We start from the raw sequence: 26,248 nt of genomic DNA, 5'->3' as shown, positions 1-26,248 counted from the left end.
AATCAGTCTGGTAAACCTTCGCTGCACTCCCTCGATAGCAAGGACATCCTTCCTCAGATAAGGAGACCAAAACTGCACACAATATTCCAGGTGTGGCCTCACCAAGGCCCTGTATAATTGCAGCAAGACATCCCTGCTTCTGTACTCGAATCTTCTCGCTACGAAGGCCAACATACCATTTGCCCTTTTTACCGCCTGTTGCACCTGCATGCTTACCTTCATTGACTGGTGTACGAGAACACCCAGGTCTCGTTGCATATTCCCCTCTCTCAGTTTATCGCCATTCAAATAATAGTCTGCCTGCCTGTTTTTGCTGCCAAAGTGGATAACCTCACATTTATCCACATTATACTGCATCTGCCATGCATTTCCCCACTCACTCAACTTGTCCAAATCACCCTGAAGCCTCTCTGCATCCTCCTCACAACTCACCTTCCCACCCAGTTTTGTGTCATCTGCAAATTTGGAGATATTACATTTACTTCCCTTGTCTAAATCATTAATATATATTGTGAATAGCTGGGGTCCGAGCACCGATCCCTGCCATACTCCACTAGTCACTGCCTGCCATTCGGAAAAAGTCTCGTTTGTTCCTACTCTTTGTTTCCTGTCTGCCAACCAATTTTCTATCCATCGCAATACACTACCCCCAATCCCATGCGCTTTAATTTTACACGCTAACCTCTTAGGTGGAACTTTATCGAAAACCTTCTGAAAGTCCAAATAAACCACATCCACTGGCTGTCCCTCATCAGCTCTACTAGTTGCATCCTTGAAGAAGTCTCGTAGATTTGTCAAGCATGATTTCCCTTTTGTAAATCCATGCTGACTCTGTTCTACCACTGTTCTCCAAGTGCTCTGCTATAAAATCTTTGATAATGGATTCTAAAATTTTCCCCACTACCAACGTCAGGGGGACTGGTCTTTCATTCCCTGTTTTCTCTCTACCTCCCTTTTTAAAGAGTGGGGTTACATTAGCTACCCTCCAATCTGTAGGAACTGTTCCAGAGTCTATAGAATCTTGAACGATGACCACCAATGCATCCACTATTTCTAGGGCCACTTCCTTAAGTACACTGGGATGTAGATTGTCAGGCCCTGGGGATTTATTGGCTTTCAATCCCATCAATTTCCCCAAGACCATTTCTCTACGAATACTGATTTCCTTCAGTTCCTTCCTCTCACTAAATCCTGTGTTCGCCAACATTTCTGCGATGTTATTTATGTCCTGCTTTGTCAGTTTTTATGTTCCCCGCAAGCTTACTTTCGTACTCTATTTTCTCCTCCTTAATCCATCCCTTGGTCCTCCTTTGCTGAATTCTAAACTGCTCCCAATTCTCAGGTCTGTTGTTTTTTCTGACAAATCTGTCTGCCTCTTCCTTGGATCTAATGCCATCTCTAATTTCCCTTGTAAGCCATGGTTTGGCTACCTTTCCCGTTTTACTTTTGCGCCAGACGGGAATGAATAATTGTTGCAGTTCATCCATGCGCTTTTTGGATGTTTGCCATTGCTTATCCACTGTCATCCCTTTAAGTAACATTTCCCAATCCATCATAGCCAACTCGCGCCTCATACCTTTGTAGTTTCCTTTATTAAGATTCAGGACTTTAGTCTCAGCATCAACTACATCACTCTCCATCTTGATGAAGAATTCTATCAGATTATGGTCACTCATCCCCAAGGGGTCTTGCACAACTAGATTGTCAATTATTCCTCTCTCATTACACAATACCCAGTCTAGGATGGCCTGTTCTCCAGTTGGTTCCTCAACATATTGGTCCAGAAAACCATCCCGTATGCACTCCATGAATTCCTACTCTGCAGTATTGTGACTGACTTGATTTGCCCAATCTATATGCAGATGAAAGTCACCCATAATTACAGATGTTCCTTTTTCACATGCGTCTCTAATTTCCTGTTTAATGCCATTCCCAACATCACCACTACATTTTGGGGGTCTATATACAACCCCCACTAACGTTTTTTGCCCTTTAGTGCTTCTCAGCTCTACCCATTCAGATTCCACATTGTCGGATATCCTTCCTTACTATTGCGTTAACTTCCTCTTTAACCAGCAATGCAAGTCCACCACCTTTTACTTTTTGTCTGTCGTTCCTAAATACTGAATACTCCTGGATGTTCATTTCCCATCCCTGGTCACCCTGTAGCCATGTCTCCATAATCCCGACTATATCATACCCATTTACATCTATTTGTGTGAATAATTCATCCACTTTATTGCAATTGCTCCGTGCGTTAAGGCACAAAGCCTTAAGGCTTGTCTTTTTAACATTACCTGTCCCCTTCTGACTATTTTTCACTGTGGCCCTGTTTGATTCTGGCCCTTGATTTCTCTGCCTATCACTATTCTTATTCCCCTTTCTGTCTTTTGTTCTTGTCCTTGATCCCCCCTCCTCTGACTCCTTGCAAAGGTTCCCATTCCCCTGCCATTTTAGTTTAAACCCTCCCCAACCACTCTAGCAAATACTCCCCCTAGGACATCAGTCCCAGTGCTGCCCAGGTGTAACCCATCCAGTTTGTACTGGTCCTACCTCCCCCAGAACCGGTCCCAATATCCCAGGAATCTGAAACCCTCCCCCTCACACTATCTCTTCAGCCACGTATTCATCCGATATATCCTGCTATTTCTACTCTGACTAGCACGTGGCACTGGTAGTAATCCTGAGATCACTACCTTTGAGGTCCTACTTTTCAACTTACTTCCTAGCTCCCTATATTCTGCTTTTAGGACCTCATCCCTTTTTTTACCTACGTCGTTTGTACCAATGTGTACCACGACCACTGGCTGTTCACCCTCCCCCTTCAGAATGTCCTGTAACCGCACTGAGACATCCTTGACCCTCGCACCAGGGAGGCTACATACCATCCTGGAGTCTCATTTGTGGCCACAGAAACGCCTTTCTATTCCCCTTACAATTGAATCCCCTATAACTATTGCATTCCCACACTTTTTACTCTTCCCCTTGTCCCCTTGCCCTTGATATCCCTTGGAAATTTGTTCTCGTATTTCCTTTTTGCAGCTCTATTTTTATAGCACAGCAGGAGGCCATTTGTATCATCAAGTCTGTGCTGACTTTCAAAGAGCAATACTGTTAGTCCTGCTCCTCTGCTATTTCCCCGTATTCCTGTGATTGTTTTCTCCTTCAAGCATTTATCCAATTTCCCGTTTGAAAGCTATTATTGAATCTATTTCCACCACCTTATCAGTTAGTGCATTCTAAACCTAATCACATTGTTTAATAAAGTTTTTTTTCATGTTTCCCCTAGTTCTTTTGTCAATCACCTTTAATTTATGCCCTCTCAATATCAACCCATCAACCATTGGAAATAGTTTTGCTACATGTACTTTAAACCAATCATGATTTTAAACATCTCGATCAAATCTCCTGTTAGCCTTCTCTGCTCTAAGAAGAGCAACCCCAGTTTCTCCACTCTATCCATGTAACTATAATCCCTCATCCCTGGAACCATTCTCGTAAATCTCTTCTGTCTTTGCGTTCTTCCTAAATGTGCCTAGAATTGGACATAATACAGCGGTTGAGTCTGAACTACTGTTTTATATAGGTTTGGCATAACTTTCTGGCTTTTGTGCCCTGTGCCTCTATTTATAAAGCTTAGGATCCCAAATGCGTTATTAACTGATTTAGCATGATGCCTTCGTTCAGCAACAGTCCACTGTGCCATCTGCATTTGAACCACCAAGGCAAACCAAAGGGTGACTATCAAATTTTTTCAAATTCTTTCATGGGATGTGGGTGTTACTGGCAAGGCCAGCATTTGTTGCCCATCCCTAGTTGCCCCTGACAACTGAGTGGCTTGCTAAACCACATCTGAAGGCAGTTAAGAGTCAACCACATTGGTTGGTGTGGGTCTGGAGTCACATGTAGGCTAGGCCAGGTAAGGACAGCAGATTTCCTTCCCTAAAGGACATTAATGAACCAGATGGGTTTTTACGACAATCAATGATAGTTTCATGGCACTATGACTGTGTCAAGCTTTCAATTGCAGATTTTTACAAAATTAATTGAATTTAAATTCACCAGCTGCTGTGATGAGATTTGAACCCGTGTTCTCGGGTCATTAGCCTGGGCCTCTGGATTACTAGTTCAGTGACATTACCACTACACCACCATCTCCCTGAGTCTGACAACTTGGCTCATGACAACAGTGTGCATCCCTCGCACAGGTGGGCAGCATGCACACAATAAGTCATGTTGCCACATGAAATATGATAGAACAGACAAAGATTCTACTGCCTGAAAGGCTCTGGAGGAGTCCTGTAGCACTTGGCAGAGTGGGTGCCAAGATTTATAGTGATCGACTCCCTGCTGCACAATCTTGTCATCATAAGGGCACAATCCTTGCCACCCGCTATATGGTGAGCAGATGAGTAGTAGTAGAACGAGAAGGAGGATGAGGCAACATTATTTTTATGCATTCATGGGATGTGGGCATCCCTGACAAGGGCAGCATTTATTACCCATCCCTAATTAATCTGGAGAAGGTGATGATGAGTCGCCTTCTTGAACTAGTGCAGTCTGTGTGGTGAAGGTACTCGCATGGTGCTGCTGGGTAGGGACTTACAGGATTTTGACCCAGTGACAATGAATATATTTCCAAGATGGGATGCTGTGTGACTTGAAGAGGAACTTGGAGGTGATGGTGCTCCCATTTGCCTTCTGCCCCTGTCCTTCTAGGTGCTAGAGGTTGTAGGTTTGGGAGATGCTGTCGAAGAAGACAACAGCATAGATGACCCCTTTCTGGCCTGGTGGTCCATGAACAACTCATCTGTCTGCTATACCAGTAAACACATTCCCAATTTCCCATTCACCAACAGTCCCGCACCTTATTATCCAACTATTACTGACCATCACAGCAATTGCTTGATCACAATGCAAAATTAAAAGCTAATACAAAATAAATATTCCAAACCAAATTTATAAATCAAAGCATGCGATATTGCACCAATCAAACTTATGCATTTCCTTACTGCCTGTCTTCTGTGTGCCTTTGCCTGTCCTCGTGTTGCTACATACTGCTACCCCAGTGGCTGCAACATAGCTGACAGGGCTGCTGACTTTCAGTGAGATAGACTGAAGATGGCCTTTGAATAGTTCTGGGCTTAAAAGGCCTGGCACTTAAGCATGGCCGTCAGCATCTGGGCTGCATGGCTCCAATAGCATGAGCAGAGTAACAGTGGTGGGAGGATGGATGCTTTCATCCTCAGACAGAACAGCAGGTTTGTGCTTAACGGAGCTATTGCCACTCCCTCGGGGCTGCACCTTATCAATCTTGGTAATGTGTTGAAGGACAGATTGCTGGACTGCTGTGACACACTGCAAGCCCTTTTAAAGGGAGGCACAGTGGCGCAGTGGTTAGCACCGCAGCCTCACAGCTCCAGCGACCTGGGTTCAATTCTGGGTACTGCCTGTGTGGAGTTTGCAAGTTCTCCCTGTGTCTGCGTGGGTTTTCGCCGGGTGCTCCGGTTTCCTCCCACCACCAAAAGACTTGCAGTTGAGAGGTAAATTGGCCATTATAAATTGCCCCTAGTAGAGGTAGGTGGTAGGAAAATATAGGGACAGGTGGGGATATTGTAGGAATATGGGATTAGTGTAGGATTATTATAAATGGGTGGTTGATGGTCGGCACAGACTCGGTGGGCCGAAGGGCCTGTTTCAGTGCTGTATCTCTAAATAAAAAAAAATAAATAAATAAAAGTCTGTTACCCACAGCTATAATGGCAGCATGACATCAGTCTGAGCTTGCATGGCAGCCCCCAAACATTGGGTAGCTTCTATTTGTTCTGAAATGAAAGTTGAGACATCAACCATCAAATACTGAATAGTGGTTGGGTCCACAAGTGTACTAATGGAGTTGACCACCATTTCCTTGGAAAAAGAAAGGGATCCCAGCTCTGTGCAAAGTCCTGTGCAAAGTTAGTGTCACACTCCTCCTTACTCCTTGACAGAGCACACAGATTTGCCATTGCACCAAGCATTTCATTGATCATGATTTTAAACATCTCCATCAAATCTCCTCTTAGTCTTTGACTCCAAGGAGAACAACCCCAGTTTCTCCACTCTCTCCATGTAAGCAGAATCCCTCATCCCATACCCATAGCCCTTTTCAGTAGCCTGCCCCATGGAATTGTTCATCTGCATGCTTTCAAATAGAACTCATGTGCGACTTTGCCCTCCAAGGAGCTGGCACCTATGCTTCTCTTGCCCTCTACATGCCACGTGCGCTTGGTGTCTCACCACGTGCAGATCCAGTCTCTAAACTATTCTCCAAAGTACACACAGTGTCAATACCTGAGCTGGTGACTGTGAGTGTGAGATCAAGTGAAACTGTTTCTTCATTAACACTGTCTTCTTGCTCGAACACCACTGCCTTTCCAGCATGGTGTATAGATGCAGGAAGGACGTTCCCAATGGCGGGGGAGTCCAGGACCAGGGGTCACAGTCTAAGGATAAGGGGTAAACCATTTAGGACTGAGATGAGGAGAGATTTCTTCACCCAGAGAGTGGTGAACCTGTGGAATTCTCTACCACAGAAGGCAGTTGAGGCCAAATCATTAAATACATTCAAGGGATACGGGGAGAAAGCAAGAATAGGTTATTGAGTTTGGATGATCAGCCATGATCGTATTGAATGGCGGAGCAGGCTCGAAGGGCCGAATGGCCTACACCTGCTCCTATTTTTCTATGTTTCTATATATATGAGGGTGAAGTGGGATATTACAAAAAGGATTTGGTATGAGGACACCACCATCCTCTATTGTTTCAGCTGTGCCACTGGCCATGGTCCCAACAATAGCTGCTCCAATCATGTTGAACAGCATTTTCTCAATCGTGGTAAGGACATGTAGCTGCTCCTGTCCCAAACCAGTTATCACCTGCTGTTTGTGCACCACCTTGTCCTGCAAGAGAAAGGGTCAGTGAGTGTGGTACAATCTGTTTGGGTGATGTGGCTGTCATCATTGGATATCTGGCAGTATGTGCAAGCTGAGAGATGTGCGTGTGAAGCTTGCAGAATGCTAAGTGTGTGAGTCATAGAGTTATACAGCACAGAAACAGGCCCTTTGGCCCATTGTGTCCATGCTGGCCATCAAGCACCTATCTATTCTAATCCCATTTTCCAGCACTTGGCCTGTAGCCTTGTATGCTGTGGCATTTCAAGTACTCATCTAAATACTTCTTAAAGGTTCCTGCCTCTCCCACCCCTTCAGGCAGTGTGTTCCAGATTCCAACCACCCTCTGGGTGAAAAATGTTTTCCTCAAATCCCCTCTCAACCTCCTGCCCCTTAACTTAAATCTATGCCCCCTGGTTATTGACACCTCCACTAAGGGAAAATTGTTCTTCCTATCTGCCCTATCTATGCCCCTCATAATTTTGTATACCTCAATCAGGTCCCCCCTCAGCCTTCTCTGCTCTAAGGAAAACAACCCTAGCCTATCCAGTCTCTCTTCATAGCTGAAATGCTCCAGCCCAGGTAACATCCTGGTGAATCTTCTCTGCACCCTCTCCAGTGCAATCACATCCTTCCTATAGTGTGGCGACCAGAACTGATCGGGGGGTGAAATGAGGCTACAAATGTTAAATATGAGTCCTGATTGATCGAGGTTGTCGGTTGGTGAGTGATGGGGGGTTGGGCGGGAGGGGGGTGGTACTGTCAGCAGTGTCTGAGACTCGTGGTGCAGTTGGAGGGAAATGCCACTTGTAGATACATTCACTGACCTTGACCATCCATATGGCATCATTGAACTATTTTGCCATGCTGCATCCAGGTCCTCAGGCTAGACTCTGGCATTGATTGCCAAGGCAATCTGGTCCCATTACCTTGAAAGTTTATCTGGAGGGTCTTCTGGCCCCTTATGGATGCAGCACATCTCTCCTCCTTTGCAACACTTCAACCAAGACCTGCAGTGCGGTGTTGGAAAATTTTGGAGCACGCTCTCTCCCATGTTGTGTCATACTTGTGTCTTTCTCAGGTCAGAATCAATTTAGACTGCTTTCCAAGACCTGTTCCAGCACAAAGTACCTCCCCTTTAATAGATTCAGGCAAGCTTTAACTAGTTTTCGCCTCTCATGATTTTGGAGCCCTGCTGAGGTGTGCAGCCATTTAACAGCATGGTTAACACTGGCTGCATGCTGCTATAATGTTAGTTACCAGGCAGCATGAAGTTTGCATACTGCCAGCATTGGAAGCAATGGGTGTGGGTTAATTGTATGTCACAATCCCCTTGCCCATTTTCGGATGCTATCAAGTTTAGACCCCCAGGACTCTGTGCTGGAGTGGCTCAAGGTAGAGACATTTCCTGCTGATGTGGCAATCCTGGACAGTTTTGTTGTCCACAGACTCACACATGTTTATAGTCCTAACACATAGCCTGCAGTGTCATTGCTAGTCCTTATTTATTTGTTCATTGTTAGCAGCAGCTTATCTCTAGAGCTGAAAATCACTTAAGGGTTACTTAAGGTATTAATTAGTTGATGATTTAAATTGATATCAAATTAATCTGTACTTACTCTGATTTATTCTTTATGTATGCCAGATATTTACTTAATTCAATTTGAATCCCTTTAATGTTGGAAACCTTTACTTAGTTTATTTAATTCGCTTAGATCTATTAATTACTCTGATTATTTATATATTATTTTAGGCTTTATATTTTAAATTAGCATATGCATAATAAACAGTTGAATTTATGAGGTCTAACCCTGTTCCTTGACTGTGCATCAATTTCTCAGATTGCTCCTTGCACTCTTTGTTCATTAATGTCCTTTAGGGAAGGAAATCTGCCATCCTTACCTGGTCTGGCATACATGTGACTCCAGACCCACAAAAATGCAGCTGATACTTCATTGAAATGGCTTAGCAAGCCACTCAGTTGTACCAAACCGCTACAGCAAAGTTGAGAAAGAATAAAAACAGATGGACCAACCGGCATCGACCTAGGCACCAGAAACAGCAAAGGCACACCCTGACCTGTTAGCCCTGTGGACTTCTGTCAAAATTGGGAGAGTTGTCCCACAGAATAGTCAAGCAACAGCCTGACATAGTCATACTCACCGGACCAAACATTACAGCTAATGTTCCAGGCTCCTCCAACACTACCCCTAGGTATGTGTTGTCTCACCAGCAGGACAGACCCACCAGAGGTGACAGCACACTGGTATAGAGTCAGGGTAGAGTGGCCCTGGGAGTCCTCAATGTTTTCTCCAGACTCCGTGAAGTCTCATAGTATCAGGTCAAACATGGGCAAGGAAACCTCCTGCTAATTACCACCTACCGTCCTCCCTCAGCTGATGAATTAGTACTCCCCCATTTTGAACACCACTTGGAAAAAGGACTGAGGGTAGCAAGGACACAGATTGTGCTCTGGGCTGGGGGACTTTAATGTCCATCACCAAGAGCATCACTACTGACCAAGCTGGCTGAGTCCTGAAGGACATATCTGCCAGACTGAACCTACAGCAAGTGGTGAGAGAACCAACACAAGGGAAAATCCTACTTGGCCTCACCCTCACCAATCTACCTGTCACAGATGCATCTGTTTATGAAAGTATTGCTAGAAATGACCACCAAACAGTCCTTGTGGAGATGATGTCCTGTCTTCACACTGAGGATGCCCTCCGATGTATTGGCACTCTCTCTCTTTAGCCTCCTTATCTCGAGAGACAATGGGTAAGCACCTGGAGGTGGTCAGTGGTGTGTGGAGCAGTGCCTGGAGTGGCTATAAAGGCCAATTCTAGAGTGACAGGCTCTTCCACAGGTGCTGCAGAAAAATTTGCTTGTCGGGGCTGTTACACAGTTGGCTCTCCCCTTGCGCTGCTGTCTTTTTTCCTGCCAACTGCTAAGTCTCTTCGACTCGCCACACTTTAGCCCCGCCTTTATGGCTGCCCGCCAGCTCTGGCGAACGCTGGCAACTGACTCCCACGACTTGTGATCAATGTCACAGGACTTCATGTCGCATTTGCAGACGTCTTTAAAGCGGAGACATGGACGGCTGGTGGGTCTGATACCAGTGGCGAGTTCGCTGTACAATGTGTCTTTGGGGATCCTGCCATCTTCCATGCGGCTCACATGGCCAGGCCATCTCAAGCGCCGCTGACTCAGTAATGTGTACAAGCTGGGGATGTTGGCCGTCTCGAGGACTTCTGTGTTGGAGATACGGTCCTGCCACCTGATGCCAAGTATTCTCCGGAGGCAGATGATATCCTGTCTTTACACTGAGGATGCCCTCCGATAAATTGGCACTACTACTGTGCTAAATGGAATAGATTCAGAACTGATCTAACAGCTCAAACCTGGGAATCCATGAGGCACTGTGGACCATCAACAACAGCAGAATTGTATTCAACCACAATCTTTAACCTCATGGCCCAGTATATCCCTCACTACACGCTGAGCGATCAACCCTGGTTCAATGAGGAGTACAGGAGAGCACCAGGCAAACCTAAAAATGAAGTGCTAACCTGGTGAAGCTACAACACAGGACTACATGCATGGAAGCAGTATGTGATAGACAGAGCTTAATTATCCCACAACCAATGAATAAGATCAAAGCTCTGCAGTACTGCCACATCCCGTCGTGAATGGTGATGGACAATTAAACACCTAACTAGATGAGGAGACTCCATAAACATCACCATCCTCAATGATGGAGGAACCCAGCATGTCAATGCAAAAGACAAGGCTGAAACATTTCGGGCGGCACAGTGGCGCAGTGGTTAGCACCGCAGCCTCACAGCTCCAGGGACCCGGGTTCGATTCCAGGTACTGCCTGTGTGGAGTTTGCAAGTTCTCCCTGTGTCTGCGTGGGTTTTCTCCGGGTGCTCCGGTTTCCTCCCACAAGCCAAAAGACTTGCAGGTTGATAGGTAAATTGGCCATTATAAATTGTCACTAGTGTAGGTAGGTGGTAGGGAAATATAGGGACAGGTGGGGATGTTTGGTAGCAATATGGGATTAGTGTAGGATTAGTATAAATGGGTGGTTGATGTTCGGCACAGACTCGGTGGGCCGAAGGGCCTGTTTCAGTGCTGTATCTCTAATCTAATCTAATCTAAACATTCTTAGCCAGAAGTGCTGAGTGGATGATTCATCTCAGCCTTCTCCTGAGGTCCCCAGCATCACAGTTGCCAGTCTTCAGGCAATTTGATTCACCCCACATCAAGAAATGGCTGAAGTAACTGGATACAGTACAGGCTATGGGCTCTGATAACATCCTAGCTGTAGTACTGAAGGTTTGTGCTCCAGAACTAGCTGCACTCCTCGCAAAGCTGTTCCAGTACAGCTACAACACTGGCATCTACCTGACCAATGTGAGAAATGGCCCAGATATTTCCTGTCCACAAGAAGCAGAACAAATCCAATCTGGCCAATTACGGCCCCATCAGTCCATTCTCAATTATCAGCAAAGTGATGAAAAATTGCATTGACAGTGATATCAAGCAGCACTTTTTCAGCAATTACCTGCTGACTGATGCTCACTTTGGGTTCTACCAGGGCAACTTGGCTGGGTCAAAAACCTGAAACTCCCTCCCTAACAGCACTGTGGCTGTAGCTACACCACATGGACTGTAGCAGTTTAAGAAGGTAGCTCATCACCACCTTCCCAAGGGTGATTAGGGAGAGGCAATAAATGCTGGCTCTGCCAGTTACGCTCACATCCCATGAAAAAATAAAAAAAACTTATTTTTGCACTCTCTTTATAGATTCCATCCCCAAGTGCTCAGCTGTCAGTTCTCCCATTCTTTGTAGGCTCTGCTGTGGAGTGCTCAGCTTCCAGCAGAACCATATTTTCTCCAAAGGGTAAACAGGATGCACCTTCAAGTATCAAATAAATATCTCCAATAACATGAATTCTAATTTGAAGTGGTATCTCAAAGTAATGCAACGTGTGATTTTTACAAAAATTTGACTTGAGCTCATTGAGAAGACATTTGTTTCTGATGTGGCTTTGTTCCAAGATAAGCACATAATGGGAGATTTGGTGATACTGCATGGTTCATGACATGTGATTTCCAGCAGTCTTCTTGTGCATGTGTATGCATATCCCAACTTCCCCAAACCCAGACCTTCACTTGTCTACCTTGGGAAGCAGCAAATTATTTGACGGTGTTATAATGATGGATATTTTGAAGAAAACCTTTCACAAGGCTTCTGTATGAAAGAAGAGGCTATAACTGGTCTATGTTATTTGACAGTGTGTTCAAGTGTTGAATTTGTACAGTTATCATTCTTTAATCACTTTGATCTAGTGTTAATATGTGCCAATCTCCTCAACAGTTTAGTAGGTGACCCTCTCTCACCTCCAGCATCTTTCTCTCTTGCTTTCTTTAACTTTTTCATTTTTATTGGCACTATTATGGTCACTGCTTCACTGAACTACCCTCTCTCATTCCTTCTGAATTCCAAATACTGTTCACTTGCTCTTTATCGGTTCCATTCCATTTGAACAGGCAGGCAAGGATTCAGTTTAACAGTTCATCGAATGGTAATACTTCTAATAGTGCAGCATTCTTTCAGCCCTTCATAAATTGTCAACTAGATTCTGTACTCAAGTCACAGAGAGGGGATTGAATTCACAACCTTCTGACTCAAAAGTGACAGCACTATCATGAGCTAAGAGCTGAGGCCTCAACTATTTACAATCTATACTGTCACGGTCCTTTTCTTTTTCTCCTCGGGAAATATTGCAGTGTACCTTTAAGGTTGTAAAAGATCAGTACTTCTTTAAGGCAGCAAGCTCCAGAGACTGTAAGCCAAAGTGCATTCTGGTTGCCCGGCAACAACCATACAGAGATGGAGAACAGAGATTCAAATGTATCCATTTTGACTTTGAAACTGGCTGGCAGAGACACACAGTTGGCAGGCTATTCTAGCATGTGAAGGAAGAAAGGAGAGCTCTCTAAGTCAATTTGTGTAGTTTCTCTCTCAAAATTCTAAAAAAGCTTCAAGCCAGATTAATTTCTTAAAGAAATAATAAATTATTGATCTATTGTGTTCATTGCTGGGAAAAGAAGAGTTTCATACTAGAAGTGAAGAATTGAACTAAAGAACTGAACTGCTGAACTGAACAGCCGAATTCCTATCTCTGGAAAGATCTTCGGATTCATCGGACCCTGGAAGACTGCAAGTGAACTTTGACTGTGTTGTATCAGAAGACCATTCATTGGAAGTGTAATCTGCAAAGACTTTATTGTTTTCTCCTTTTTTTTCAGGCAGCTAATTAAAAATGAAACTGCTGTTAGTTTGAGTATCTGTATGCGAATGCGGCAGTTTTTTGTTTAAATTAAGAAGTTATAAGGTCTTTAGATATTGGTTAATTTTAGTAGTGTTTAAGATTTTAGTTTATTTTAATAAACAGTTAATTTGTTGATATCGAAAGATACCTATAGGTATCTTTAGGGCGGCACAGTGGCACAGTGGTTAGCACCGCAGCCTCACAGCTCCAGGGACCCGGGTTCGATTCTGGGTACTGCCTGTGCGGCGTTTGCAAGTTATCCCTGTGACCGCGTGGGTTTTCGCTGGGTGCTCCAGTTTCCTCCCACAGACAAAGACTTGCAGGTTGATAGGTAAATTGGCCATTGTAAATTGCCCCTAGTGTAGGTAGGTGGTAGGGAATATGGGATTACTGCAGGGTTAGTATAAATGGGTGGTTGTTGGTCGGCACAGACTCGGTGGGCCGAAGTGCCTGTTTCAGTGCTGTATTAATTAATAAATAAATAAATACCTGGCTTGATTCTCCTCATTCTGTGCAGCACTTCTCCCCACACCTCCTCTCGCCCCCCTCCCCCCCCCCCCCCCCCCCTGCCACTGGTAAGATCTTAGTGGGAAGAGGCCCTTATTTGGCTGGCAACAATGGAACGGAACCAACAATTCCGGCCTCAGTTTCCAGGGCGGCCACTGCTGCTCCAATTCTCTGGCCCACCATGCCACGAAACTCGCTGTCTGGAGGAGAACAAGATTCAGCCCAAAGTGTCTACAAGAAGATATGGATAGGTTAAGTGAGTGGGCAAAAAATTGGCAGATGGCATATATTATGGAAAAATGTGAGGTTGTTCACTTCAGCAGAAGAATAGAAAAGCAGAATATTATTTACATGGAGAGAGACTGCAGAATGCTGCAGTACAGAGGGATCTGGGTGAACTTGTACATGAATCACAAAATGTTAGCATGCAGATACAACAAGTAATTAGGAAGGCAAATGGAATGTTGGCATTTATTGCAAGGGAGATGATGTATAAAAGTAGGGACATCTTGTTGCAACTCTACAGGGCATTTGTGAGACCATACCTAGAGTACTGTGTACATTTTTGCCTCCTTATTTAAGGAGGGATGTACTTTCATTGGAAGCAGTTCAAAGAAGGTTCACTAGGCTGATTCCTGGGATGAAGGGCTGTCTTACAAGGAAAGGTTGAGCAGGTTGGGCCTATACTCGTTGGAGTTTAGAAGAATGAAAGGTGGTCTTATTGAAACATAAAGGATTCTGAAGGTGTTGACAAAGTAGATGCTGAGAGGATGTTTCCCATTGTGGGGGAATCTAGAACTAGGGGGCACAGTTTTAAAATGAGGGGTCTCTCTTTTAAGATGGAGATGAAGAGGAACTTCTTCTCTCAAGAGGGTTGTTATCTTTGCAATCTTTCCCAGACAGCAGTGGTGTTTGGGTCATTAAATATATTCAGGGTTGAGTTAGACAAATTTTTGATCTACAAGGGAGTCAAGGGTTATGGGGGACAGGCAGGAAAGTGGAATTAAGGCTAAAATCAGATCAGCCAAGATTTTATTGAATGGTGGAACAGGCTCGCGGGGCCGAATGGCCTACTCCTGCTCCTGTTTCTTATTTCTCATGTCAAATTATCAACAACATCAACTTGCATTCAGATAACTCATTTAACATAGTATAACGTTACAAGGTGCTTTGCAGGAGTTTAATCACACAAAAATTAACTGAGCCAAAGAAGTAAGCTGTTCGACCATAAGAACATAAGAAATTGGAGCAGGAGTAGGCCATTCAGCCCTTCGAGCCTGCTCTGCCATTCAATGATATCTTGGCTGATCTTCTACTTCAATGCGATTTTCCTGCACTATCCCTGTATCTCTTGATGTTTTTAATATGTAGCAATTTATCGATCTCAGTCTTGAACATACTCAATGACTGAGCCTCCACAGCCCTCTGGGGCAGAGAATTCCAAAGCTTTACCACCCTCTGAGTGAAGAAATTCCTCCTCATCTCAGTTTTAAATGGCCTGCCCCTTATTCTGAGACTGTGTTTCCTGGTTCTCGGCTCCCCAGCCAGGGGAAACATCCTTCCTGCAACAACCCTGTCAAGCACTGTAAGAATTTTGTATATTTGAATGAGATCACCTTTCATTCTTCTAAACTCCAGAGAATAAAGGCCCTGTCTTTCCTCATAGGACAATCCCTCCACCCAGGAATTAGTTTGGTGTACCTTCATTCACCATGGGTGAACCGCATGGGTGACTAAAAGTTTAGTCAAATTGATAGATTTTAAGGAGCATCATAAAGGAGCTGAAAGAAGTGGAAAGATGTAGACATTTCAGGGAGAGAATTCCAAAGCTCAAGGCCTTGATGGCTGATGGCACGGCTACCAATGGTCGGGGTGAAGGAAGTGTGGGATGCACAAGAGTCCCGGGATAGAAAAACACAGTGTTCTCAGAGGGTTGTAGGGAAGGAAGAGTTTACAGAGCTGCGGGGGTGAGAGGGGGTGGGGGGAGTGGGGTGGTGATGACATCATGTAGGCATTTGAATACAAGGTGCAGAATTTTAATATCGAGTGCCCTTGCACTTTGCTGATCTATGTTGGCTCCCATTGAGTTAATAAAAAGTTTAATATCTGCTGCAACTTTGTGAAGACACAGATTACAAGCCATTCAAAGCTGATGCCCAAATAAAGTTGAATGGTTATTCCAGGTGTTCACTATGGAATGAGGAACTTTGAGCGGATAGAAATACTGTGCTTGGCTATTACAGTCTGCTTTAATTCCAGTTGAATACTTGCCACTTACAACTAAGAAAAATGAGCAAGTCCAGTATGAAAGTCTAGTGAAGCAAGCTGCTCTGGTGATATTATACATGGTTTTGGTGATATTATACATGGTTTTGGTGATATTATACACGTTTTTGAAGGTTAGTATGGTAAGACTAAAAGTTAATTTACTTGTTTTCTACACAACTGTGGGGTTTGAGGAGGGAGGGGCAGAGGTGTGGGGTGGGGATAAACGGGGCTCATAAAACTTCCCAAAGACAAATGAAACAACAGACTGGTCCATACAGTGACATTGAATTACTGTTGGATTTATTATGTTTGTTTGGAACGGAGCTAAACTTTCAAGGTGTTGTATAACTGTCTATTTAAATACTGTCAAGTTAAGAATTGCTGAGACATTTTAATGAAGTCAGTTACATATGTAGCATTGCACCGATGACATTTTTCCATCGGGATATACTGTACAGATTCCTGCTGCTGCTGCTCCCAGTCTGATAAGTGTGAATGCTTGCCAGAGACTGGAATTTTTCTGTCAAACAGTCTGGGACTAGACCACTTAAACAATGCTACATCATCCAGGCCCAGTGGTACTTTATCCAACCCAACATGAACTCCTGGCTCAGATCCCAATTTGAACAAATATGAATGATACCAAAGGGGTATTTAATGTGCTCTGATAGATTTTTCTTCTTCAGATATAATTAATAGACATTTTTCAGAGTAGACTGCTACCCGCAAGTATGTTTTGATTACCACATTGCCTTCCCGGATTATGATATCACACCTCTGTTATCCAGCCTACCGCAGAGCTTACACAAGGGCCCACCACATAGTTTAACTAATTAATACATAGTGTGGGTCTCATTCCCAATTTGAAAATGTTTCTGTTGTATTTTTATCTTCCTGATTTAATTTTAACTTTATCAAATGTTCACTAATAGGTGGTACTCATGTACGGACTGGCACCTGAAGAATTTTCACATGGGCAAGGTACCAGAGGCTTTCCAGTCTCTGTGGAACTGCATCCCAGCATGTAGCTCTCAACTATCCTGTTTCAGTTAGGTGATCCCATATTAAAAACAACACTCCTGAGAAAGGCAGCAGCTGTCAGCAAGACTCAGGCTGATCTGCCAGTTTCATAGAATATATTTCTTCTGTCTCAAACACTAGTCTGAATTCCACCCTATCAATTCACTGTGGATTGAAGGATATATCCCAGCTTGAGAGGTATGAGTTGCCCATCCTCTGATTGTCCATCCCTAGGAGTATATATTTTCCCCCTGCAGAAATTCCTGGTAATATGGTGCCTTTAATCACACACTAAATGTTTCCTTTCTATTGTTTGGTGAGGTTCATTGTGGGTTCTGTTTTTTATTCATTTTACAGCAGAATCAAATACAATCTGGGCTTGATATTATGGAACTGGCGGGGGTCCCGACGCCAGGCCCAGAAGGTGAGAGGAATGCCACCTTGGCCCTTTGGACGCCCACCTCCAAGAGTTACTGGCCAATCAGAGGGCCAGCAGCTCAATAGTATCAGGAGCGCCATTGGGAGCAGTGGCGACTGCCGGTACTACGAGAGGCCTGGGATCAGGACCAGTTGGATCCCAGACCCAGGTAGGTGTGGCGGGGTCACAGGGGCTAGTCTGGTAGTCCCCAGCAATGTGGGGATAGGAAAGAGTAAGCGTTGATAGGGGAAGGGCAATTGTTAGCGGAGGGCCGAACTTTGCTGCCGGGGGCCCTCCGTGGGCCACAGCTTGCCCACCGAAGAGGCCACGCTCCTTCCCCCCAAGCTCACAGGGTGGCCACCTTGTTTAACTGGGTGACCTTCCTAGGTGGCGGAGGCGACATTCCCACCCTGCTGCTGATAAAATGCCAACAGAGACAGGAGGAGGGTCTCAATTTGCTACTTAAGTGGCTGAATTGGGCTCCAGCTAGGTGGACCATCTGCCACCTTTCCCGCCATTGGCAAAATGGCATGATGTTAGGAAAGCAGCAGGCATGCCACCTGACACCTTCCCATGCCATTTTGCCAGCCCTCCTGCCTTCAACCCGTCCTCAAAGGGCCCCTGGCTGCTGGTCCTGTAAACACAGTTTTAACATTGCATTCTAATTCCATGAAGTGGCTAAACTGTGGTTTTGGAAAGAATTTTCCTTTTTATGTTTTTATATTGACTCATGGGGCTAAAACTTTCTATTGACTCTGATTCAGTGCAGCAGTGTTTTCCTCTTTGATGCAAGGGAGGTTTGTAAAGTTTATTTTCTTTGTTGCTGATTAGAATCAAATAAATAAAACAAAAACTCAAATTAAAATAGCATTGTTTGCATCTATGATGCACTCCAGCCCCTGCGGCACCCACCGGTCGTGGAAGGCCTCATTTCAAAATGGCAGCCACAGAACTGCTGGGAACTGGTGTTGAAAGTAATCCAAGAGGGGAAGATGCGTTTGGTAGTGGCATCACGCTGGAGGTGGCGGAAATGACGGAGGATGATCCTTTGGATATGGAGGCTGATGGGGTGGAAAGTGAGGACAAGGGGAACCCTGTCAGGGTTCTGGGAGGGAGGGGAAGGGGTGAGGGTAGAGGTGCGGGAAATGGGCTGGACACGGTTGAGGGCCCTGTCAACAACAGTGGGGGGGCATTTATGTAGCACCTTTAAGATAGTGAAATGTCCCAAGGCACTTCACAGTGCGATATCAAACAAAATTTGACACCAAGCCACACAATGAAATGTTGGGGCACATGACCAAAAGCTTGGTCAAAGAGTTAAATTTCAAAGAGCATCTTACAAGGAGGAAAGAGAGGATGTGAGTGGGAGAGGTTTAGGGAGGGAATTCCAGACCTTAGAACCTTAAGCTGAAGGCACGGTCACCAAGAGTGGAGCAATTAAAACTGGGGATGCTCAAGAGTTCAGAACTGAAGGAGTGCAGATATCTCAAAGGGTTGTAGGGCTGCAGGAGATTACAGAGATAGGGAGAGGTGAGGCCATGGAGGAATTTGGAAACAAGGTTGAGAATTTAAAAATGGAGGCATTGCTAGACCATTAGCCATTGTAGATCAACGAACATGGGGGTGATTGGTGGACTAAACTTGGGGCTGGATTTTCAGCACCCCCCCACCCCGCAAGGTTGGGAACAGAAGAGGAAGGGACTGAAAACTACCGATGCTGGCCAGCATGTCAGTTTTGGGACGCCACTCCTGACGTCACCTATTTTGGCTGACATAGATTTAGAGCCCGAGAAGGCCACCCCCACCCCAACCACTGCCACCCCCCCCCCCACCCCCCCCAGGCCCCAACCACCTCATCCTCAGCAGCCTCCCACGAGGCGGGCAGGAAATTGAAGGGATATGGAAAATGAGCAGGAAAGTGTTGAGGCCAAGATAAGATCAGCCATGATCGTATTAAATGGCAAGGCAGGCTCAAGGGACTGAATTGCTTACTCCTGCTCCGAGTTCTTATGTTCTTAATAAGGCTAATTAAGAGCCTGTTAAAGATAAATTAAGGAGGCCGACTGGGATTTTCCTGTGGATCTCCAGTTTCCTGATGTGACAGGGGCCAGATCAACTGCCTAGAGGCAGGCACCCAGCGATAGGCTGGGGTGTCAGCACTCCTGAGGCCTAGAGGCCATCCCTCCCTGCCTTGGTGAGGTATAGCCAAAGGTCACCCTGTAGAGGGCTTCCCCCCCCAGTGATAAGCAAAATGCTCAATAATTAATTCCCCCTTCCCAACAAGCCAACACCCTGTGTATATCACAAACCCTCGGCACAGTTTGGTGTTGTTGCCTTGTGTTACTTACAGAGTGTGGGCTGTGCTGCCAGCTGTTTCCTATGTGGCCCATGCACATAAGTGCAGATGAAGGACACATGCAGGTGTGTTCCCCACTTGCGCCAGAAGGCTGTAATGGACATTATTCTGATGCCACACAGAAACACGGGCTGACGCAATGCCAGGATTGCAAACTTGGACCACACAGGTCCTGTGTACATATGTGTTGATCACTGAAGAAAATGTAAATTCAGAAAGGCAAGGTGGTCCTTGAACTGAGGTTGTTTAAAGGACCACTCAGCAAGTTGCAGATCAGGTCTTTTTAACTTGCATGTGTTCAGATGGAGCTGTTGGAAGCACTGTGAAGTGCTGTTGGAAGTGTTTTGTGGCAGTTGGTGATTACAGTCAGAAAGGAGAGGTGTACTGGATCCAGGTATAGGGGCAGTTTTTGCAGTACCTCTGCATGGAGGGAGCCAAAGGAGGGCTCTCCATCGAAGACCTGAGCTAGCAATATATGTACATTCATATGAGCCAGGAGCAATGCCTGAGGAAGCTCAGATGTGCAAAGGAGCTGGTCATGGAGCTGTGCCACCTCTTTCAGCTATCCCAGTAGCCATGAAGGTCACTGTCACCCTCACCTCTGGGCTTTCTCGGAGGCCTGAAGATGGTGGGTAGGGCAGACAGTCGCAGGACAAAGTCATCATGGCTGCTGCCAGGAAAGCGGTTATTTACCGAGATGAACTTCTCAATGTGATTGCATGCCAGTTGCACATTTATGGAGTGGTAGCCCTTGTGGTTTCTGTATTGGGGGTCCTGCAGAACCACATGCATGCTGTCAATTGCTTACTGCACCATCGGGAAACCCGTTATCCCGCATGTTGTTATCCTTTCATGCTGCCCTCGCCTCTTGCAGGAGAAGAGGATGAGATCCCCTCACCTTGTGATTATGGCCTCAGACGACCCCAACGATATCCTCATCTGAGTCCCCTGCAGCAGAACTTGTCTGTGACCTCACCCTCCAGAGAGTTGGCACACGAGCTACCCTTTCCTCCTGGCTTCATTCCATTCACGCCCGGTGACTCACCATGTGCTGACTGTGACTCTATCCTACCCTCTAAGGTCCCGCCGATGTCAATATCTGAGCTACTGGTTGCAAGTTTAAGATCAAGTGACAGTGCATCCTCATCACTTTTGTGAAGTAGCTCTTCCTCTTCCACCTGCCTCTGCTGAGGCTGTCTAGGCAGCAGTTCTTCCGTATCTGAAAGCAGCTATGAGAATCGCAGAGAAGTAATTTTGATAGAGGAATTTAATCACACTCTCCCACTCTCCATAAAGACCCATATCGAGGAGCAGTGGGTCCAGAGAGCCTGGCAAGTGGCCATTCTGGCCGATGAGATTGCTTTAATTTATATGTCGGTTTCCCAGGGGAGAAACCTTCCTAGTCACCCCCACAAATCTGAAAGGGCCAAAGGCTGGGAAGGTGATAGGAGCCAAAGCAGTCCTGGGAGAGAAAGGAAAGCAGAAGACACAGGGGGTCCTCCTCTAGCCAAACAGGAAGGTGCTATGAGCAGGAGTGAGACCTGGAAACCTGTGTACTTCCATTGTAATAAAACAGGGCATTTAAAAGCTGACTGCTGGAAACTAAAGGGAAAACCTGTAGGATTAATCAGGGCACATCCACTCAGTAAAGAAGGAATCCTGATGGAAAGCACAGCAGAACAAACTGTGGCTTTAACTGTAGTAAGAGTAAGACCCAGGAAGTCTACTGCTGCAAGTGCAGGAAAATTTGATAGGATTCCTGAGGGTTATCAGTGTTTTGTGTCTGAAGGGAAAGTAACCGCATACCCCTTGAGTGGGGCAAGCAAGTCCATAGTAATTCTGAGGGACACAGGAGTCACTAGATCCCTTTTACTGGAAAAAGGCCTGACCTTTCCCCCAGAGAGCGCAGTGAATACCAGAATGGTGGTGAATGTTATTGGAGGCAGTGTTTGCCTGTACCTGTACACCGGGTGCACCTGGAGTGTGACCTAGTTTCGGGACCGGTGTCCATAGGGATTGTCTCTATTTTGCCTGTGGACGGGGTTGACCTGCTCCTAGGTAATGATCTGGCAGGGGTGAAGGTGGTAGCTCCCTCAGTAGTGAAAGATAGACCGCAGGAGGTCAGAGAGACAGGGCAGTGGCAGGAGACGGACCACTGCAGTTTCCCTGAATGTGTATTGGATCAGGCCATGATGAAACCAGCTCCCCCAGAGAAGACTGAATTGGCAATGCAGGCAGATGACCAGGTCTGTCTGTCTGAGGCTTTCTTTGGAAAGTTAGGAGACCCAGGGAATTAATTAAATGGATTTTCCCTAGGTGAGGCTCAGCGAGCTGACCCAGTATTGTGGGAGTTAGCACAGGTTGCCCAATCTGAAAATGAAGCAGAGGTGATTGCTACTACTTAAAGAATGGGGTACTGATGAGGAAATGTAGTTCTCACAGATCTGAGAGCAAGGAGTGGACAGTCGATCACCAGTTAGTGGTGCCACAGAGGCACAGGAGAGAAATATTAAAAAGGGCCACGAAACTACAGTGGCTATACATGCTGGTATGCAAAAGACCAAAGCCCCATAAGACAAGCCAAAACTCCACAAAGATTTGGTGGAGTACTGCAGGAGTTGCCACATGTGCCAGGTTGAGAGGAAACTCCAATCTACAGTGAAACCTACACCTCTAAGTCCAGTATCAGTGCTAGGAGGACCCTCCATCTGAGGGCTGGTGAATTGTAAGGGACCCCCATGATCAAGAACAAAAGGCAGGCACAAGGCTGGCAAAAGATTAGAAAGGGAAGGGGAAAAAGCGACCAAGAGGGCAGGTTAAAGGAAGTCTGGGAGGAATCCTGAATGAAAACCCTTTCTGTCTGGTCAGCCAACCCTGACAAATGTGAAACGTTAGAGCCCACATCCTCTTACATAAATGCAGACACCAGACATACCCCACCAGAGTTGCTAACAGCATTTACAGGACCCTGCAAAAACAAAGAAAGACCTCTAGGGGGCAGAGAAACCATGAGGGTAATGCCTCGCCTAGTTGAGGTGCCACAGGGGAGTGCAGTAGAGTCTGCACAAATACCTCTGGGACAAAGGGGAGATTAGCAAAGAATTCTCCACCACAGTCAGGAGAAAAGGAACCACCCATCCCCCTAAGGTCAAAAGCCTTTGTATGACTCAGCAAAGCACTGAAAGAGAGTTCAGGATAGGCCTGTCCACTACTGACTCTCCTGGAAAAAAACATTCCAACTCAGGGCAAATTAAACCTAATCATCAAAATCACCCTAGGCAGTCATGGAAATGGGCAAACTGAAGAAAAGCTTCCCCAAAAACCACATGTTTCTTCGGAGGCCAAAAAAGGGGAAATTAAAACAGCACTGGCACCAAGAAAAGACAGGCTGGAATAAGTTGTAGGATTTATGAATGAATGAGAGAAATGCATTTTTTTTTTGCCGTATCTTATATTTTCTCTTGACCTTTTTAATGAAATGTGCCTTTTCTCAAATCGCATTTCATTCCGCTGGGTGTGAAGATGTCATGCTAGGCCCCCACCTGCTAAGAATGCGGCATATTCATTTTGTCATGAACATTGATTTTAAACTGTTGCTGGAGCAAGGAAATGAGATGTTAAACAGACCAGCCGTGGTTGGAAAAGATATTTGCATATTAACAGACAGTACTTGGAAAGACAAAGGACCATTCCAAAGAACAAAAAGAACAAAGAACAGTACAGCACAGGAACAGGCCATTCGGCCCTCCAAGCCTGCGCCAATCTTGATGCCTGCCTAAACTAAAACCTTCTGCACTTCCGGGGTCCGTATCCCTCTATTCCCATCCTATTCATGTATTTGTGAAGATGCCTCTTAAACGTCGCTATGGTACCTGCTTCCACCACCTTCCCCGGCAACAAGTTCCAGGCACTCACCACCCTCTGTGTAAAGAACCTGCCTCGCACATCCCCTCTAAACTTTGCCCCTCTCACCTTAAACATATGTCCCCTAGTAACTGACTCTTCCATTCTGGGAAAAAGCTTCTGACTATCCACTCTGTCCATGCCGTTTATAACTTTGTAAACCTCTATCATGTCGCCCCTCCACCTCCGTCGTTCCAGTGAAAACAATCCGAAAAACAAAAAATGAAAACATTCCCTGACACATTCAACAACAATGGATGTTGATCACCGGACAGCGAGGCGGGTGGGGAAGCACATTCCAGGGTCTGCTGGGGTGATGCAATCCACAGGAGCTAGGACTGGTTGGACCAGCTGGTCACATGACTACCTGGCTGTTCCAGTCTTTTGAACTAGCCACAGAGAGTTTGAACTCAGAAAGACTGTTTGCTCCTGGACTGAGAAGATCTCTCCTGTCTGCTCCCATCTCTTTCTCAAAAGTCTCTGAATCCACTGAAGACACATGAACCCCAAAAGAAAAAAGTCTTCTACAGTGAACAAGATTTAAGAAAAATACTGGGCACCAGCGAAAAGCAAGACCTATCTACAATCAAGGACTCTGCAGTGAGCTCGGAAAACCGTAACAAAAACTCTTCAGATCTTGCCTCAAACTTCTCCATTTTATTTTTCTTCTGCTCTTTTCTGTCTCTATTTGCATGTGTGTATCGCGTATACATGCTAGCATGGGCGCGCCATGTATCCGTAGACATCAACCGAATTAGAGTTTAAGTTCAAGTTTAATAAATTTTGACTTTTCTTCTTTAAACCTAAGAAAACCTGTTTGTGCTGATTTCTTTGCCTTATAATTTGAAAGCGGTGAACAAGGATTCACCAAGGTGGAGCTTAAAATTAAACCCTGTTATGGTAACCAGGTGAGGGTTAAAAGGGACCCCTAGATACCTTTCTCACCTGGTCATAACAAGTTTGATTAGCTTGCTTCTTGAGGGTTCTAAACTATTGGTGATAGGCTTCGGGTAATAATTCATGTGCCCTGAGGATAGCATTTTTTGTCAGTTCATAATTTGATAAACTCTCATCTGGCAACAGGGAATAAACCTGGCTTTTCTGGTTAGCTTGCTTTGTAATAAAAGAGGCCAGCACTCAGCTGGCCATTTTAGCTGCCTTTCCAGTTTCTCAAAAGACACAAAAAATGTCTCCACTTCTTCCTCATTGAATTTTGGGATTAGTTGAGATAGTTTTAACAATTTTGTACCCAGCCCTGAATTACACTCCTCCACGTTGGCCATGCTTTCATTGGGGTTACTTTGTCGCCCCCTCGTTAACTCAAGCTGCTTCAAGCGCTCTTTCTTTGCATTCTTTTTGGATTCTTTCTGTCTCTCCTTCCTATCTTTGTCTTCATGTTCCTTCCTTTCCCTTTCGCTCTCTTTCCACAAATTCAAATTTCCTCTGTTCCAATTGTATCTTTGTTGGCAATACCCTGTCAGAGTCTATTTCTAACCCTGTTTCTGCTTCTTCAGATTCAAGGGAAAAGTAGTTTGCCACTAGCCTTAGAAGTTCAGACATCCTAGCATTGCCATGTACAGTGATCCCACACTGCTCAGCCATTTTCCTCAACTCCTCCATAGACAGTGCTTTTAACTTATCCCAAGTTACTTCACCCTGATTTGGGAAGCTACCAGCTTTTTTTTTGTTGCAATTTTTTTTACTATGTTAGTATTCAAGCATACACAACCACAAGAAAACCTGTATTGAAATCTTGATTTTTTTTGATTGGGAACAAGTTAGCTTCCCACTTCCAATTCCTCTCGTTTGTCTGTGGGTAAAATCCAGGACGGTTGCACCCAAATTTCTGTTACGACCAGGTGAGAAAGGGGTCTAGGGTTTCCTCTCTGCCTTCACCAGGTCTTACCGTAACAGGGTTTAATTTTAAACACACTGTGTTTTTAGCTCCCCCTTGGTGAATCCTTGTTCACTAACTTCTAATTATAAGGTAAAGAAACAAGCCAAACAGGTTTTCTTAGGTTTAAAGAAAAAAGGTTGAACTTGATTAAACTTAAGCTCTAATTTGGTTAATGCCTACATACCCATGCTAGCATGCATACATGGTGCACACATGCAGATAGAGACTGAAAAGAGCAGAAGAAATAAAGTGAAAAAGTTTGAGGCAATATCTGAAGATGGTTTTGGTTACTGTTCTTCGAGCTTGCTATAAAGTCCTTGATTGTAAGTAGTTCTTACTTTTCGTTGGGGCCCAGTATTCTTCTGAAACCTTGTTCGATGTAGAAGACTTTTCTCTCTTGAAGTTCCTGTGTCCTCAGTGGGTCCAGAGGCTTGTGACAAAGAGATAGGAGCAGACAGGAGAGGTCTTCTCACTTCAGGAGCAAACAGTCCTTTTTTTCAGTTCAAAAGCTGTCTATACAATTCAGAAAACTCTCCAAGTTGGCCAGCAGGTTCATCCCGTAATCAACTGGTATAACTACTTCTGTGTTTGTGGATTCGCTTGTCC

At 45.1% G+C, this 26,248-nt stretch overlaps 1 protein-coding gene across 1 annotated transcript in view; it reads left to right on the top strand.

Annotated features, from left to right (window-relative positions):
- Window positions 1-26,248, top strand: part of pdgfc (platelet derived growth factor c) — a 491,598-nt gene that overhangs the window by 461,579 nt on the left and 3,771 nt on the right. The window lies entirely within an intron of this gene.

This window comes from Heterodontus francisci, chromosome 1 (assembly GCF_036365525.1).
Source record: "Heterodontus francisci isolate sHetFra1 chromosome 1, sHetFra1.hap1, whole genome shotgun sequence".
Classification (NCBI taxonomy): domain Eukaryota; kingdom Metazoa; phylum Chordata; class Chondrichthyes; order Heterodontiformes; family Heterodontidae; genus Heterodontus; species Heterodontus francisci.
Note: the sequence above shows the minus strand (reverse complement) of the source record. Positions and strands in the feature narration are given on the sequence as shown.